Consider the following 17,185-nt stretch of genomic DNA (forward strand, 5'->3'; position numbering starts at 1 on the left):
CAGGAGGTGGGGAAACCCCTGTGATTGGTAAGTAGCACTGCCCAGTTTCACACTGCGGGTCCTCCTCTTTTTCCTCGTCCTCCGTCTTTCCCAACCTCCGCAGCCCAGTCAGGAGAGGGAGGGAGGGAGAGGCTATGGCATGCATACTGTATGTGCTATGCTATACTCTGCAGCACTGGCAGCAGCAAGGGTGTGCTGAAAATAAACACACACACACACCTACATACAACTGTGGCAGTTGCCTGTTCAAGTAAATAAATGATATACTGTCCATACCTTTCTGTTTGTCTTGTACATATTCAATTATCTGTGTCTCTCCTTTGAATTTCTGAACATAACCTTGGGATTTCAATAATTGGTGGTAAAAAGGAATGTGTGTTCGTGGTAAACATCAATACTGTTATCTTATCTGTTATTTATTTATTTTGTTGAGCTATGTACCAGCACAATCAGGGCTAGTATTTTGGTTGAGCAATGCCTGTTCTAGTTTTTTTTACCAAAGGTTTCATAAGTCTTTTAAAAGAATGCATTCACATTTGCACAATTTGTCTGGTATGTCGCTGACCTCACAGGACATTAGCAGATGTTCACATTTGTCTTTAGTAAGGCCTGCTGCAATAATACAGTCACCGCATTGTGAGAGGTTAGGAGTGGTTAAGCAAGGAAAGAAATGACTAATGACAATAGTTTTGCATTGAAAACAATGCGTTGCGTTGAAAACACTGCCCTCTCTTGGTGTAAAGTAATAAAATCATGACAGGCATGAGCATGCTCAAATCACCGATACAAATGGATATTGAGGTTTATACGTAAACACTTGAATATTTTCCAATGAAATGTATCTGATTTTGATATGTTTCATTTGATGGGTTTGAAAGCCTGAAACTATGTGAAGAAATGCTTTCACCCAGCTGTTGCAATGAGGATGGGATGTGAATCCAGGACTGATAAGTCAAGTCAAGTCAAGTCTTTTATTTGTCAGATGCACAGAACAACACAAGGTTAGACTGGGCACTGAAATTCTTAAGACAAGACAACGCAAGCACCTGACATAACATAACATATAAGTACACGGAACAAATGTACATCTATGCTGAGCTTAGATAAGTGCCTGAATTCTTCCTGAATATACAGATAGCAATAAACAACCTTCTGAACTGAAGCTATGACCAAACCCTTCATTCATGACTAAACTGATTGTTACTTTCCACCGTTACGATCTACCTTAACTTACATGCAATAATGAACAGGGTATCATCTTCTATCACCAGTCTGATTAGTTAGATAGCAAGGTAAACAGTATCCTACACTAAGTCCTCTACACCATGTAATAAGAGAGTGTATGCACAGAGTCTGGTAGTGTTGGCAGAACACCCATACAGACATATCTCTTTCTGTGGATGCTTCATGATAAATCACCTCACTGACTGGTTACCTAATCATACCGGACTGATGGCTTGACATGTCCCTGTACTAAACTGTCTGCCGGAAACAGAACTGGCGTTTGTGTGTGCATGTATACAAGTGTGTGGTAGTCTGTGCATTCTGAGTGTGTGTGTGTGTGTGTGTGTCCATGTTGGCTCACCTGTATCTGGGTCATCTGGCCTCCTGTGTACTGTCCAGACCGAAGGTCAGCCTGGGTCACTGTTCTTCCACACAACAGCGATGAGGGGAGAACTTAGCCCACATGCAAAGACAACAACCCAGCTCACTGCAGTTGTGACCTCGATATGTCCTGGTCCAGCCATAGTGCTCTGATACCTCCCAGTGTCCAGACAACAGACCACTCTCTTTATGCATTCATTGTAGTCTATTACCTGCAGCCCTTCATCACCTTCAATGTAACCTAGATATACACAGTAATGTTCTCCTGAGGTTCCAAAGAGTAGATCAGTGAATATATGTGAATGTATATTGGCCTTTGATTTGTTGTTGGTTCAATGATTACATTTTTATCTTGACTGACCTCATTGAGCAGGTCAGGGCTGTGCAAAGATGTTTTTGCTGCTCCTGATTGAGCTAACTGTGATAGTCAGGCTTTTGCTGCAACTTTCCATAAATGCTCTACAGTTCTTTTCAATCGGTCACTGTAAAAACATTTAGGTAAAGTTCAGCAAATTTGACCATGACAGTACATTGAACAATCGGTTCTACTATCATCTCACTGCAACACAGGTTTGTTCAGAAATAAATGCATTAAATATATCACCCTTCGCAGTACACATTGGCATTTTATTCTGGTTTTATTTTATATTGTACAGACGTTTCTCATTGCAAACATGAAGACCCATCTTCCAACAGACCACTAGAGGGCACTCAAAGTTAGCAGAAAATCCACAAAATTGACCATGGGGAAGCTTGTGTTCGTTTGAGTCATCAATGGCTCCATTGCTCAGCCAATCGTCAGCTATTTTAATACAAAAAAAAGGTTCTTATTTCAGACTATTACTGGTTGATATTTCTTTGTGATAAATGGGAAAGAATGCAATTTCTCTTGTATATTTCCTTACTTCACAATTTGAATTAGCTGAATAACCTTGGCCGGGTTTCCCAGATTCTTTAAGAAGCTCTTAACGCCAAGAACTTCTTAACGAATCTGGGAAACCCGGCCCTTGTCAGTTAGTCGCTACTAACAACTTGTTAGTTATGTGGGTGGTAGCTTGCTAGCTAACGTTTTCTGCTGGAAGCCTGACTGTACTGTATAACTAGGTAGCTAATGTTATGTGGTTTTGATATAAAGCCAATACGTGCTCTCTCTTTTGATGGCATCTTCATACAACAAGACACCTATCATTGACTCTTTGGCCCCCATGTTGCCCTCATTTCATGATAATGTTAGAAACGAAATGTTCAGTGACGAAGTGTAGTCTGTTGAAGTGAAGACTTGCCCAGTTTGTTTCTAGTGAGATCTGTTCTTTGTGTAGTTAGTTTCTATGGGTCTTTGCAGAATTTTAACTTCATACGATGCCCATTTCTCGATATAATCAAGACAGACACACAGATTTCTTACTGTATAGCTACATGTTCTCTGAAACATTATTTGTACCAAGTTATAGTATCTTTTCCTCATGACGTGGGAACTTTATGTGTAGGATCAGAGCTATACACATACATAATACATATGCAAATTTTGTAGTTTGTGTGCACCTGTACTAATTGAAAATCAGTACTAAGAAATGACTCCGTTGGTTTGCTATGATTCCTGTAATAGTCCTTCACATCAAGCATTTTTTACCTCAAGCAAGTCACACTACACTATAAATATGTTTGATCCTTTCCCTTCAGGCTGCGATTGGGCAGACTGGACTGGGCTGCTACTTATCTTCCTGTTGGCCTGTAAGATATGACAGTTCACCCTGAGCTCATCCCCACCATGAAGCTTAACTCTGATGGGAAAGTGAAGTTGCTCTCATCCTCTACATGTGTGCCTATCACTTGGCCTTGGAGTGGAGTACTAATTCTTTACTGGCAATGTGGTTATTGCATTCTCCTTTCTCAAAAGGAGATATTAGAGTTGTGGTAGATACTTGAGGAAATTCAGCCCCATAAGTTAAGCTGTAGAAGTAATTACAGTGGTCTAGGAACTGAATCTTGAATCCCTGTGAAGGCCCCCCATTACGCTCTCTCTTTCTCTCTCTCTTTCTCTCTCTCTCTCTTACAATTGTGCTCTCTCTCCTTTTCATCTTACAATCAATTGATCTCTTAAACACATTTACTATCTCTCTCATTCTTTCCAAGTTTCTCTATCTTGTCCTGAAAAAATATATCTCCACACACACAATCCTGTCCACCTTTCCGTCCAGTACCTTCAATGTCACTTTAACAGGAGGCAGCTATCGATCCTGTCTCTCAACATGCCAATGCCTTACATAGCTTTGTTCAGTCTGAAACCCCTTAGGATGCTACTTTGGCAGTCTGCCGTTGAGTCCACTGCTTTGATGGAATAGGGAGTTCTGCAGAAGAGATATTTTTAACTTATTTGGTGATGAGGAGAGAGAAACAGTGGTGTGAGTGTCATTCCTAAAATGTATGGAGAAAGGTTTAGTAGAACCTATATTTCTCACAAAGTGTCAAGAAGAATACTGGATTTGATATATTCTGTGTGACATCCCAATTCCTGACTAGTGAAAGAGGAGAGCTAGCTTTGTCAATGACAGTTCTAGGGCTGTATTGAGAAGTCAGCATGTGCCTGTCAGTGAGGTTGCCCTGCAGTTCAGTCTAAATATAATCTATATTTAGCTTTTTTTCATGATGGAGGGATGAGACACATTCATGAACATTCGGGAAGAAAGAAGTGTCTCCAACAAAAAATATTAGTGACCCGTAACGATGCAATTGGCAAACACAAACAAACTGAAAGTTAATTTGGGGCATAAATATTATGACCAGAGACTAGAGCATATGTCAAACTAATTGTTACATAGCAGTAACTGTTAAAGTAGGCAAACATTTAAATGTCCTGATTTACTCAAATGCTTGAGTCCTTGAATCTTTTGTTCCATCTTTTCACTAGCAAGCAGCTGATACTCAGTGGAGTCCTGTTTGACCGTCTTAAACTCACAGTCAAAGATATCCTAAACGAGGACAATCAACAATTAAAAAAATATGATCCCTTTCACTGAATGTCTTTGTTTAATGTATTAGGGGAATGCATTGACGGTGAATCTAACTCTTTTTCAATGTTGGCATACCTTTTGCTACGGTCACACAGTCCAAATTCCAATGTTTGTTTTCCTCAAGCAGGAAACAGGCTTAGCATTCCTCAACTTGCAACATATCTTGGAGCAAGGATATTCCTCCAGACCTTGCCAAGCAACACAGCTCAGTTGAGCTCTTAGGCTGTGAGGAGGCCTCTGAGCCCCTACTGTACTCTCTGTGAGTCTCCATTCATTTTGTCTGAGCGTTCATCATTATGTGTTTCTTTTATGAAATATTGTCAGTTTGTAAGCATTACCTATGCAATTAGTTTGTGTAACATCCTCAAATAGAATCCTTTAATCGCAACACTGATTAACTGACTTTAAGGCAGCCAACGGCGTCTATAGGCATTCATCTTGTTTACAGTAAGTTTTGCCACAAAACATCATGAAACAAAAAAATAAGTTGGCTGAAAATGCCGACCAGGGTGTGATCCAGATACAATTTTCACCAGATTCATAGTCTCAAAGCGAACAGATGAGAGTAAAATGATTGTAATGTTCCATGAACTATTGATTATCTTTAATGGGGGGTGAAAACAGTGAAAGCGCCTGCAGCCAAAAGCTTTTAGTAAACTTGTCTTGCTCTTTTTTAGAGTACTCTATGACATGCAACCAGAGAAAGCCAATAAACTGAAAATATTCAGAGAATGAGATCCAGCATGGCATATCATTTTTCAAAATTACAGTTATGCCCAATCATCTTCCCCCACAACTGTCTCAAAGTATAGCCTACCTGTAAGTTTCGCTCCCCCATTGTATCCCAAGTCACACTGGTGATTGTTGGAAATACTTTTTCCCAGTTTGCTGCTTGTTGTATTTAGGGATTACTCAAGTTAGTTCAAGAGGAAACCTCTCATGTTGTTCTTTGAAATGATGAGAATTGACTGCCCGTCCGTCTAGCTCTTAAGGCCAGAGTTAATTGTAGCTAACTATATCCCTCGGTAGGCATGGACTTGCTGTTTCATCACAATGGTCGCTGTTCTGTTGTCCTTTCCTTTCAGTTGTTTTAAATGTCAGTGTTGAGTGAATTGGGAGGTAAATACATTCATGTACAATCCAGTCTGCACAAGGTTAATGGGTTGTCTTTCATCAACAAAGAATCAAGAAAAGATTCTTTGTTGTGGCAATTAGTTGGTTGATTGACTTTGCTTTGCAAATCCCTATAGTTGATTGTTTTTACTTTACATACACTCTATGGCCAACAAAATGTGGACACCTTACCATCACACCTGTATGAGTTTGTTGGACAACCAATTCCAAAATCATGGACATGGATTTAGTGTTGGCCACATTGTTCCAAGATCTATTGGAAAGTGAAGGCAGTTATAGAAAACAAAGTAGGAACCAACTCCATTTCGATGCCCATCATTTTGAAATGAGCGGTCCAACAATCAGGTGTCTGTTTACTGATACAGATACTGATTTTGTGGTGTACACATACTAATGGCCGTGCATTCCGGGTGTGTAGGGAGAGAATTGTGTTGTGCTCCTGTTCACATTGAAACTATGGTTTGCTGACGATGGTAGACCTACAGTTATAGTCTTTAGCTCTTGGAATTAATAGAGCACCTCTGGTTCTGAACAAATTCAGGTTCACTAATAGCAGAAGCCTAGTCATTGAACTAATCCCACTGTACTTGTTGTGTGGCAGAAATGGCAAGCTGTGCTGCGGTGTAGCCTCCATGACTCTACTCTACCTAATGAGTTCCCATTGCTGGCTCCGTTGATGACGCTGTTTTGTTTTTGTCAGACACCATTAGAGCTGCAGTTAGCAACAGCAGGTGCTGTGGCACTGGTTCTTGTTGGCACTCAAGCATATTTCTTTTCACTTTAATACTCAGGTCACTGTGTGCTAGGGAAAATAGGTTTGGTTTTAATTGGGACATTCCATTTGCATATTGCTCTTTGCGTTGTTTCAACGGAAATTGGGGGGAACAGCGTAGTGATGTGTGTGTTTTTTTTGCGCCCTTGTGGATAAATGAACTCAATTTGTTGTCCCAGAAGGTAGTTCACTTCAGGGTTAGATTATCTTTTGTTAACCATGAGTTAAATGAGTGAGTACCAATCCAGTCCTGTTTTATTTTTACATACAGTACACATGTTGCTATGTTAGCAACAGTCTACAGCACTGTGTGAAAATGAACAACGAAGAGGACTTGTAGTTCTGTGCAGTTCTCCCCTGGATGTCTTCATAAGAACCTAGCGTTCCCTCTTTCAGCTGGAGGGGCCTCTCTGGCGATTCGTCGCGCTGAATTACTCTCCTCCTAGAATGCAACAGAGCTCTACAATCTGTTATCATAGAGAAAAGGGAAATTGCTCTCCATGGAGATACAGTGGAAGCATGCATATTTTGTGTACTTGACACAACAGGGACGTCTTTTTTCGTAATATGTTTTGGTGCTGCATTTGGGGATTTCTCAGGGACACCAAACATTGGTTGCCCATCCTGGAACACAGCCATCAATAGGGACCGAGGTACAAAAGAATCCTCACACAACCATCAAGTAACGTGACTTTTATTCAAACAACCACTCCTATAAAGCTGTCTTTATTCTTAGCCAGCTTTCATAGAGTGTGCCTCCAGTCAAGTATATCAAAACCTTATGAGATCCTGCTCTGGACTACAGCTGTGAATACAGTACTCTCTTAACAAGAAACAATACTTCAGTGGCAGGTTCAGGGCAGAGTGTTTCCTTATGGGTCGAAAGGAGATGCTGCTGTGACTGGGAGCTGGGGGTCCAGGTCAAGACAGCCTTTTACACCCCCTACTGGGAGGTGTGTGTGTGTGTGTGTGTGGTGGGGGTAGGGGTGGGGGTGGGGGGTTTACTTTAAAAGTGTTGGAGAGGTGGTGGTGAGAGAATCCCAGGTCACTGTTCACCCACCTGGTGTGGTGTATTGTGCATGTGAAGACATTTATTATATTACATTTTCATTGTGAGAGGTGTCTTAAATGTATGGCCTAATGAATAGCACTATGTCATTTGTCAATGTTATGGGAGCGTATTTTTGCGTTTTTACAGAAATCTTGCATTCCCCCAACTGGTAAGATGTTTCCACCGTTTTCCTCTGATGTTCCTCTTTTCCATCTGATGTTTTCTGGACACCAGAAAGATATCTTTAGTTTATTCCCTGAACATATAAACTGAGTTGAGCACTCTCCGAGATGAACATCTGTTGTTTTCAATGGGGAATATCTGTTCCTTTCCTCTCAGCACTGGAATTTTACTTCATTCACTCATAACCCATCCATGATTACGTCCATGACAGAAATACATGTGAACACCCACAAGACCTAAACAAGTTTTCTTACTGAACGTTGACCTTCAAGTTAATATCAATCCATTGTTTGCTAATCAAATCTTCTCATCTCAATAAATCCATCTACTAAGTATTATGCCTTTGCATGATGTGACTCAGGCTAATCTCTGCTATTCTTACTCCTACACATGGGGAAAATGTTTTTGTTTGTTCCAGCCCAGTCTCCATTTCCGGCTTCCAGTACCATCTGGCCGGCTTCCTCACCAGAAGAATATAGACAACCACTCAGGTCAGACTGACAGCATAGCTTTTCTTTTGTCTCTGTTGCCACACACTTTGGTGAATCCCTTTGTTTGGGAAGGGCCAGGTTTCTATTCTGGAAGGTGTCATGGACCTCCCCTGGGTTGGCGACAGATGGGTCTGGTATGGGCAGATGAGAGCGGACCAGGCCAGGACACAGTTCACACAGACGTACCACTTTGTACCTGCCACTTTAAGTGCCTACAGCTTGGTCACTAAAAGCTACTGGCCATTCCCACGTCGAGCGTTGGCCCCTCCAACAAAGCCTTCAGCACACAAATCCATCTCTTGGCAAGTCCTGTATTGCTGGCTTTACCATCTAGATGCATTAACTTCTCTTTGTGCAAAAACGATAGTACAAGAATATCGTAACCATTGGTCCTCGTTGCTTACCTCCTTCCTTCTATTTATAGGTCTGGCTTGACGGCTCTTTGGGACACATTAAAGTCCCCACATGAACAAATGACATCTGGGTCATTGTTCCTCGCTCCATGTGAGAAAAGGGTTCATTTGAGTCCCAAGGTGAACCCCACAACAGTTGCAAAAAGCCATAAAAGCCTAAATGGGATGACGTCTGCACAGTTCCAGATACATATCATGCGGTTGCTTTGTAGATTTCTCTCCTCAAAGGCACACTTCTCGAAATCTGAAATAGACTTGATGTGAGCTTGCTCCTGTGAGCTGTGCTTTGTTGGTCATGAGTGGCTGTTTATCTTTCCAACGCTGGTGGTGCTAAGCTTTTGCCTAAAGAGCGCTCAGCATGTATGTGTCAACAGTTCACATCAGAAATCCTATTGATGCCAGCATTACAGTTACATTCAAATTTTCAAAGCCCTGGATGACAGTACATGTTTTCATCAAACTGTTTTTCCCATGCTGATGTATTCAGAAGATCAGAGGAAATACACCATATCATCCTCATACTGTAGCTGCTCAGTCTGGATGTGCTTCCAACCATCCACCCACACAGCATCTCCCATAGAGACCCACACAGTAAATTTCAAAGGCACAGATTTCTTTACCTCCAAATGCAAAGACAATGTTTCGTTCTTGTTCTTCAAGAGGTACATTGTACATGTGTCATCATTTAAAAAGTTAGCCATCAATCATGTTCCCATGCGCTCCAAGGCATGGGTCTGGATTTAAGTCTGAAACTATTCATTTCTGTGACTCAGAACGGTTTCAAATCAGAGAAATGCCGGTTTATTCGAGGATGGCAATTATTCATGAAGCACTGTGATTAAATTTGGCTCTGAAGAATTAAGAACACCCTGCGGAAACAAAGCACAAGTGACACCATGCAACAACCAAAACACGAGTCATTAATTTGTGCATAAAATAACATGTTTTATTTTAAAACAATACAATACAACTGTACAATCAGCAGTCCCATAGCAGCGATTCAAATCCACTGCATTTTGTCCACTCATAGTGACTTTGTTGGGAGTCAGTGAACAAAAAGTCTAACAAACTATGACTGAATCATACAGATGGTATCCAAAAGGTTTTACAGAAGCTTGTTGATGCTAATGCTCAGTTGTTTTAGTAACAGTTTTGTATAGTTGATGCATTTCACCTTTAGGCCCTTTCTACCTTTTACACAAAGGATAGGATCAAATGAAATCCCAACTTCAAACCATGGGCCGAATGACCTTGGAGTACTAAACCACATCAGTGAAATCACCCGCCACCATCTGTCTGCCTTTTCACCGTGTTCAACACCCCCGTATACCTTGCCTTACCTTGCCACCAAGCATTTAAAAAACGATTCCATCTCTCCCAAGCCTAGCCACACCATTAGAACCCTTCCAAATTCAATTTCAGACATGTGACACTGCCTTGCAGGCCCCATGTCTGCCAGGACCTCAATTTCAGACAGGTCCCAGTTAATCAGTGACCTTTCTGGGGTTTTCTAATCTGGCCAAGCCCTCATGGAGACAAGAGCAGTTGCTTGGTGGTTCTGTCAACCACGGTACAATACCAGAGAGCTCAATGGGTCTGGACAGCTGTTTAATGTTTTCTTCTATCACCAGGTCTCTTTTATGCAAAACAGTGGACTGTCTTTAAAGTCTTGACAAGCCTCTGAGATGAGGAACTGGTATACTGAGATACTCAATTATTAACTTGCCATAACACCTACTGAGAGTCGCATGTTAGCAGTGCTCTGCTATCTCTTTTTAAGTATCTCTACATTCTTTACTGGTGATAAACAAAGTTATACCTCTATACAATAGTTCTTGGGTCAAAATGTTTAGGCAAAATTAATCACAGCCTATGCTCTACAAAGAGCAATCAGGTTGGTAAAGCCCTCATGTGGGTTCCCTCACAGAGATGGCAGTTATCTGTCCTGTGTTTGTCCCCTACTGTTAAGAACAGGCAGGCTGTCCTCTGAAGCCACGCCAAGCGTGTCGTTAGATGGCAGAAGGGCTTTGCGAATCCACGCCACCTGCAATGCTCCTGCCTTATCCACCTCAGTAGGCAGCCCTTGGCTTCGGCTCATGGCTTTAATTCCCTCCACTATCGTCTGTCAGTTGACATCATTGCGCTCCACACACACACCTCCATACATACACAAACTTTCAGCGGGCTGAAGAAATAATGGTGAATACAGAAGCACAGACTCTGATAAAGAATGTCCTTGTATGTACCCTCAGGCATACAGTATTATCAAACCATATTCTATCAAACCATACTACTGAAATGTAGCCCCAATGTAGCCCCCTTGGAGTCAGAGTCACACAAGAAAAATTAGGATTTTTTTCAGGCGGGAAATTTGAGACCGATTTAAATCAGTTCATTTGGCCTACTGTACCCATTTCATTTTGTAACACAATTGTCATTGTATTAATCTTGCCTGCATGTCTGTTGAATTGGGGTTCTAAATGCAATTTCAAATACATCTAAATCAATTCTCATTATATTTTACAATGGTTGACATTTTGTTAGATGTTCATTTAATAAGAAGTAGAGTGAGTGTGAGTTCAGTTGTATCAAAACACTTTTTGATCAACTTTTCTGGATCAAGTTAGCGCAACGTTTATAACAAGCTATAATACTTTTCCTTTGTGTGAAGTAAGATATATTAGCCAAGGCTTAAACACCAGGATCAAAGTAAGTGTTTAACACACACAATCCTGGTTCTGACAACACTTGTGGCTCGGTCCAAGACCTGCTAAAATGTTTTTCCTTTCAATCCGTTTATTAAACTGTGTGATGGACTCAATGCAGTCCTGATGATATGCTGATTGGCTGGTAAGTAGCAAAAGAGCATCTGGCATAAACTTGCATCATGACAATACACTGTAAGCCCCCCAGACATAGAGAGACAAAAACTCCCCTAAATCCTTAAATCAGCTTACAAAACTAGACTGTCTAACAGTTTCAGTACTTAAACATATCTTCTTGATGAAAAGAAGGAGTTGCAAAGCCTCTGAGATAATTAAGTAATGTGTAAAGATTTATTATGTGTATCTAAAGCCGTGACTGTATGTAATGTTACATTCTTAGCTTCCACATTCATAAAATAAGTGATTAGGAATGCCTCTTTGCTTCAGTGAGCTACTTGAGGACCACATAAGTGTGGTCAATCCACCACAGCAAGATGTATTTTGTGTTGTAAACCAATATAAAGCTTTTTAGAAATGTCACAGCACTTTTAACATTTTTGAGAGTATTCAATGAATATAGTAGAAGTAACTGACCAATAATTGTTTCAAAAATTGCATTTTGAATGCAGCAATTGTTCTAAGAACATGATCTGACTTATGTAATTGAATTAACTTTCTACAGGCTCATACCCTAAATTACCTTCAAAAAGGTCTTATCGCTACTAGAATTTAATTAGGCACCATGTCCCATCTGTAGTCAGCTTCATCAATTATTACTCTGTCCCAGCCTCAGTTAGCCCTCTGTAATTAACTATTTATGAAAACTTAAATGATTAACAATATGTCCTAATCTTTATGTAAATTAGGACGATTCATCAGAGATAATCTAGCGTGACAGGCTCTTCACTTAAACAGCTACAGAGCAGGGTATCATGCTGTGGATATTGTGGCTGTGGGGTGGGAGGCTGGGTCAGTAATGGCAAAAGGAACACTCCCAAATAGCTTTGTAGAATTGAGAGAAAAGGTGAGATAGCGTGAATAATTCCATTTCCCCTGACACCAAACACTGCTTTGAAAAAAAAAAAAATATTCATAAAATGAATGTAATCACATACATTTTTATTGGGCATTTTGACTGAGAAGACTCTCTTGGAAAGGGATAAAAAATTGCTATTGCATCGTAGGTTCTTTAAATATTTCAATATTACTCCTGATATGTTCAAAAGCTGCCCATGCCTGGGTTTACAGTCTGAATGAGGTTTTGGAAGATATGTTCCTCTCTTTTATCTCTTTGTCAATAACGTTTCAAAGATGAATTCTACAAGTAATCCACAATGTCCCCTAAGGGATCAATAAGGTACCTACAACTACTGGTATTACATCTAAAGCCACCAAATCATGTGAGAGATTATTACATCTCATTGACTATGAAGACAGAAAATGTGTGATAATCCATTGCCAACCACATAATCTTACTCAGAACAGGATTCAAATTGTTCATGATATGAGGACTGAATCCTTCAGTTAGGCTAGAGGCTTATGGTGACATTACAGAATATTCAGAATGTACTGTGGTTCTGTCTCTAGCATGGCCCCTACAGCACCCTCTCATTCCTAATTTGTGACGTAACTCGGCCAAATTCACACTTACATTTAGTTTCTAAGCCCTTTGAACTCAGTTACAATTAACAAAGCACCAACAAGTGTGCTGAGTGGAGGCAATTCCTGGTTCTTGGCCCAAATGGGCCTTCCCTTCCAAATCAAGTGAAGACAACCACAGCATGCATACAAACACCAGCATGAATCTCCCCGTGTGGGTTTAATACACGGTGCAGTCCCACAGTCAAGGAGTTGAATGTTTCATCCACAATACACACAATCTTATCAAAACAACCAATGGCTGGTAGGCAGACTTTGTGTCGGATATCAATGTTGAATCATTGGTATTGAAGTGGCTCTGACTGACAGTGGACAAAGGGCCGTAAGCATAGCGCCTTAGCTCGCTGTGACTCTAGGGAACGGATGGCTACCTGTTTAGCATTCACTACACTATGGTATAGGAGGCGCCTGCTGCCACCTCTGATATTCAGTACCACATTCTGGCTCAGCCCCTGGGACCTGATTTACCAGCTCCCTGCATAAACATGCATGTGAGCATTGGGAATGAATTCCTCATGTCCCCCACCCTCACTCTGTCCCCCTCTCCCCACCTCCCAGAGCGGGCACATTTCACAGTCCTTTTGCCTAGCATTATAGTATTTTGGCTAAAGAGCAGATAGCAGCTTCCTTCCTCAGCCTCATTTCAGTGTTGTCCTGCTCTGTGCCACTTCACAGGCATGGGTCTCAGTTTTTTTTCTCCCATGTTATTTTTCAAGTTCATGTGAGGACTCCCTGCACAGTTGGACTTTTGGAGTGTTTATAAAGTAGATGGAGGAATCAAACACTGGGATGACATTGGGATCACACTCTAGGATGGCGTGTGGGCAACCAATACGAGTTCAATACGTGGATGGCCACACATGCAGCCACACACGTTCACTCAACTGAATTAATAATCAATACTGGCCATGTGAGAGTGGTTACTGATTAGCAATGATCCGATGTTGAATACTTTCTCTCTCCCTCTCTTCGTACTAGTATTTTGTCCTTTGTCAGTCTGCTTTAGTAAATAATGGCAAGCAGAAAAGCTTCATTTCAACTGGAGTAATTTTGAAGGTCTTTAATGCTTGGTCAATGCTGAGGTTTGAGTGAGAAAAGACAGGCATATTTAATTTGAGGTAGCGAAACCCACATTTTTGCAGAGCCATGATGACACACATTATAGGCCACACACCTAATTAATGTCCTGCTCTGACCCATTGCCATGTAATCTATATTTCCATTCCCAGAAGGCTGGTGGACATGGACATTTCTACTTTTTCTCATGCCCTATTTTCCATTTATATTTTCCATCGTGGTATTTTACATGATTGGTCTTACTGGGACTGTACACAGTAAATCTCAAGGGAATATGATGCTCCTCGAGATAATTTATTTTGGACAGTTTCCAGTGAGGAGTTTATACTTGATAGCACGTGAGCTGCGTATGTATAACATGGCAGCCTAGTTAACATTTTCTGGAGATTCCGGCATGTATTAGTGCCCCATTTTCAATTGATCAACTCACGCCGGCACACGTGCGTTATTTCGAGGGAATGAGGTCCTTTGCGAAAGGCATTAGCCCTCTCTTGACATTGTGACCGTGTTTTACAATGAGAGCTAAAGATTTCAGAGGCAGCCCTGCCATTATTATTGTTGTAAAAGAGACAAGATGGCTCGCATGATTATAACGGCAAAGATTGTGGAGTGATGAGCGCGCGCTATGGAGGCATGTTCCACCGAGTCAGAGGCGGTGTAATAGATCCCAGCTGCCGGGAGGGATGAAAGCGATTCCCTTGGGTTAGTCACGTGTCCTCGGGGAGCCCTGTTTAGTTTTGGGACACATCGTAGAAGAGAGGTCCGTTACCTCAGAGTAGTTGTAGTTATAGCTAATACCCTTAGTAACGCCAGCTGCTTCCACCTGAAACGATATTTTTTATTTTTTTACCGTCGTCACAGACTGTAAAGACTAAATAAATTATTGAGCGCGCACTCAGGCATAGTATTAAACTTCTGAGATCATCAACTGCGATACCATTTCTGCAAGTGTAACGTTGTTTCCACCAAAACAAGACAGTAACCAACGGGTTGTCACAGCAAATAAAGGTAGGCGTTGTTTATATCTTTTGACAAGTGTTGACATGAAAACAAAGTGTGAGATATTTTGGGAATGGAACAAGCATTCTGAACGCGCATGCTTCCTGACAAATTAACGCGACCATCGAAGCCATGAATGAGGAGACAATGTTAGTATTGATAACAATTACCTACATACCGTAATCAAATTGATGAACATGTAACTGTCCTATAGGTAAAGCAACAGAGAAAAGGTGCCTTCGCAAATCTCCAGCACAGTGTGGTGCGTCAGCATTATAAACTTAACTTCATGCTTATGAGGGTAGTGTATTCTACTGAGAGCGTCCTCACAAGCATGTTATTGTTCAAAAAATGCCCCCTTACCCCTCTCTCCATTTCCTTAAATACAGATTTTCAAGTTCTTGGCACACCTATGCAGTCAAACCTTAGTAGGGGCATGCCAAGGCAATTTCACCAGGCTGTAGGCACTATTGTAGGCATAGGACAACCAAACTGTAGTATATCATTTCAGCACCTCATCAATAATGTAGACTCCGAATACTCAACTTGAGCTCTGCCAAAGTAACCTGGTGTCAGTACAATAATGTAGACAGTCTGTCATTGCCTGCCCTGGTTGCCTTTAGTGTACCACTGCACTGTAGATGCATTTATGGGATCATTTGGCTGGTTTTACTTGCTCCTCTATATTGTGTTGTCAAGTCTTGTGTCAGTCACACAATAGGACAGTAATTGAGATTCATTGGGAAGGACATTTAAATCTTGATATGGACCTGATTTATACAGGGAGCTATATGAAGGTTACAGACATTTTGAGCGATTATGTGTGTTTTGGAGATGGTGGTCCTCAAGGACCATGCACTGTCTCTTGAAAAGCATTCCTAGTCAGCTCGCTGGTTAAGATGTCATTCGTGCCCAATGAGACAGCTTTCTGCGGGCTGTCACAGAGTTTCTGCTGTTTGCTGGTTGAACACAGCTGACAGAGTCCTTTATCACGAGTCTACTGGGTAGTGCCTGCTCTGTCTCTGTCGAGATGGTTATTATTATTAAGCCATGCTAATGGTGGTGGATGACAATAGGGGTGTGGGGACTGTATTTTCAGAGTCAATACTGAAGCAGAGTGACATTTGTAAATGTCAATGGTGGACTAGTGCAAATTGCGGCATATTTTCCATTCATTACTGCTTGTGTTATTTGGGAAATATTGTTATCAGTCATTTAGTCATATTTGTGTGTGGATTATCCTATGCACCATTTAAATTGTGCACTGTGTTCATTTTAACCCCGCCCAGATTAGCCCTCAGAACAATTAGTTAGGTCCCTATCTTTAGAGCCATTTGCCCCATCTTTTGTTTGGCCAGGGAGGCCCAGCTTGCATTTTAATGAGCAACCGACTTCTCATATGTCTGACTTTGTCTGAGAGGAAACCCATCACAAGGATGTTGTCTGCTTCTGTCAACAGCTGACTCAAGCCCATTCAGGAACAAGCGTGGCACTTATTTAGAAAAGTCGACCCCTCGGCTGCACTCAAGATAGGACCCTGTTAAAACAGCATGGGGTCCACAATGTTGTTTCAGCTTTGCCACTGTTGATGCTGGGTGATATCAACTTCCTGGTCAGAACTTATATGCTTGGAGGGGACATTTAATTGAATTGATGGAGGGTGGATGCTGTATCCCACCTCAAATTAGCCTATCCTGACATACAGTGCAAATTCGAAATAATTGTAATAGGCTTCTCTTCTACATGCCAAGATGTTTAAAAGCATCCAAGATTCCCAGAAAAGCCTCTTCCCCTCTTCTTGTTGTCCTTAAAGGCAGTTTTTTTTATGTTGAGGGAGCCAAATACAATTTCTCTGGGTCACCTGCTATGTCAAACTTATGTCGGACTCACCACGTGTGGTTACTATTATTAACTTGTGGACTGAAGTCGTCATAGGCAGAGGGGCAATGCGGGGGGGCATTTATGGGAAGAGCTGTATGTGTATGTTGTGCAACTACAATGCCAACAATCTGCCAACATATAGGCTGGCTGGGGTCCATTAATGTTGTTTGCTGCCCGTCAGGGGTCAGATATTCAATTAGAGCT

At 41.3% G+C, this 17,185-nt stretch overlaps 1 protein-coding gene across 1 annotated transcript in view; it reads left to right on the forward strand.

The window, feature by feature from the left end:
• The first annotated feature begins 14,790 nt into the window (after positions 1-14,790).
• mid2 (midline 2) overlaps positions 14,791-17,185 on the forward strand; it is an 87,631-nt gene continuing 85,236 nt past the window's right edge. The window contains exon 1 of the mRNA XM_047038978.1: positions 14,791-15,109. The gene's annotated coding sequence lies outside the window, so the exon portion shown is untranslated. The remainder of the gene's footprint in view (positions 15,110-17,185) is intronic.

Source organism: Hypomesus transpacificus, chromosome 1 (assembly GCF_021917145.1).
Source record: "Hypomesus transpacificus isolate Combined female chromosome 1, fHypTra1, whole genome shotgun sequence".
Lineage (NCBI taxonomy): Eukaryota > Metazoa > Chordata > Actinopteri > Osmeriformes > Osmeridae > Hypomesus > Hypomesus transpacificus.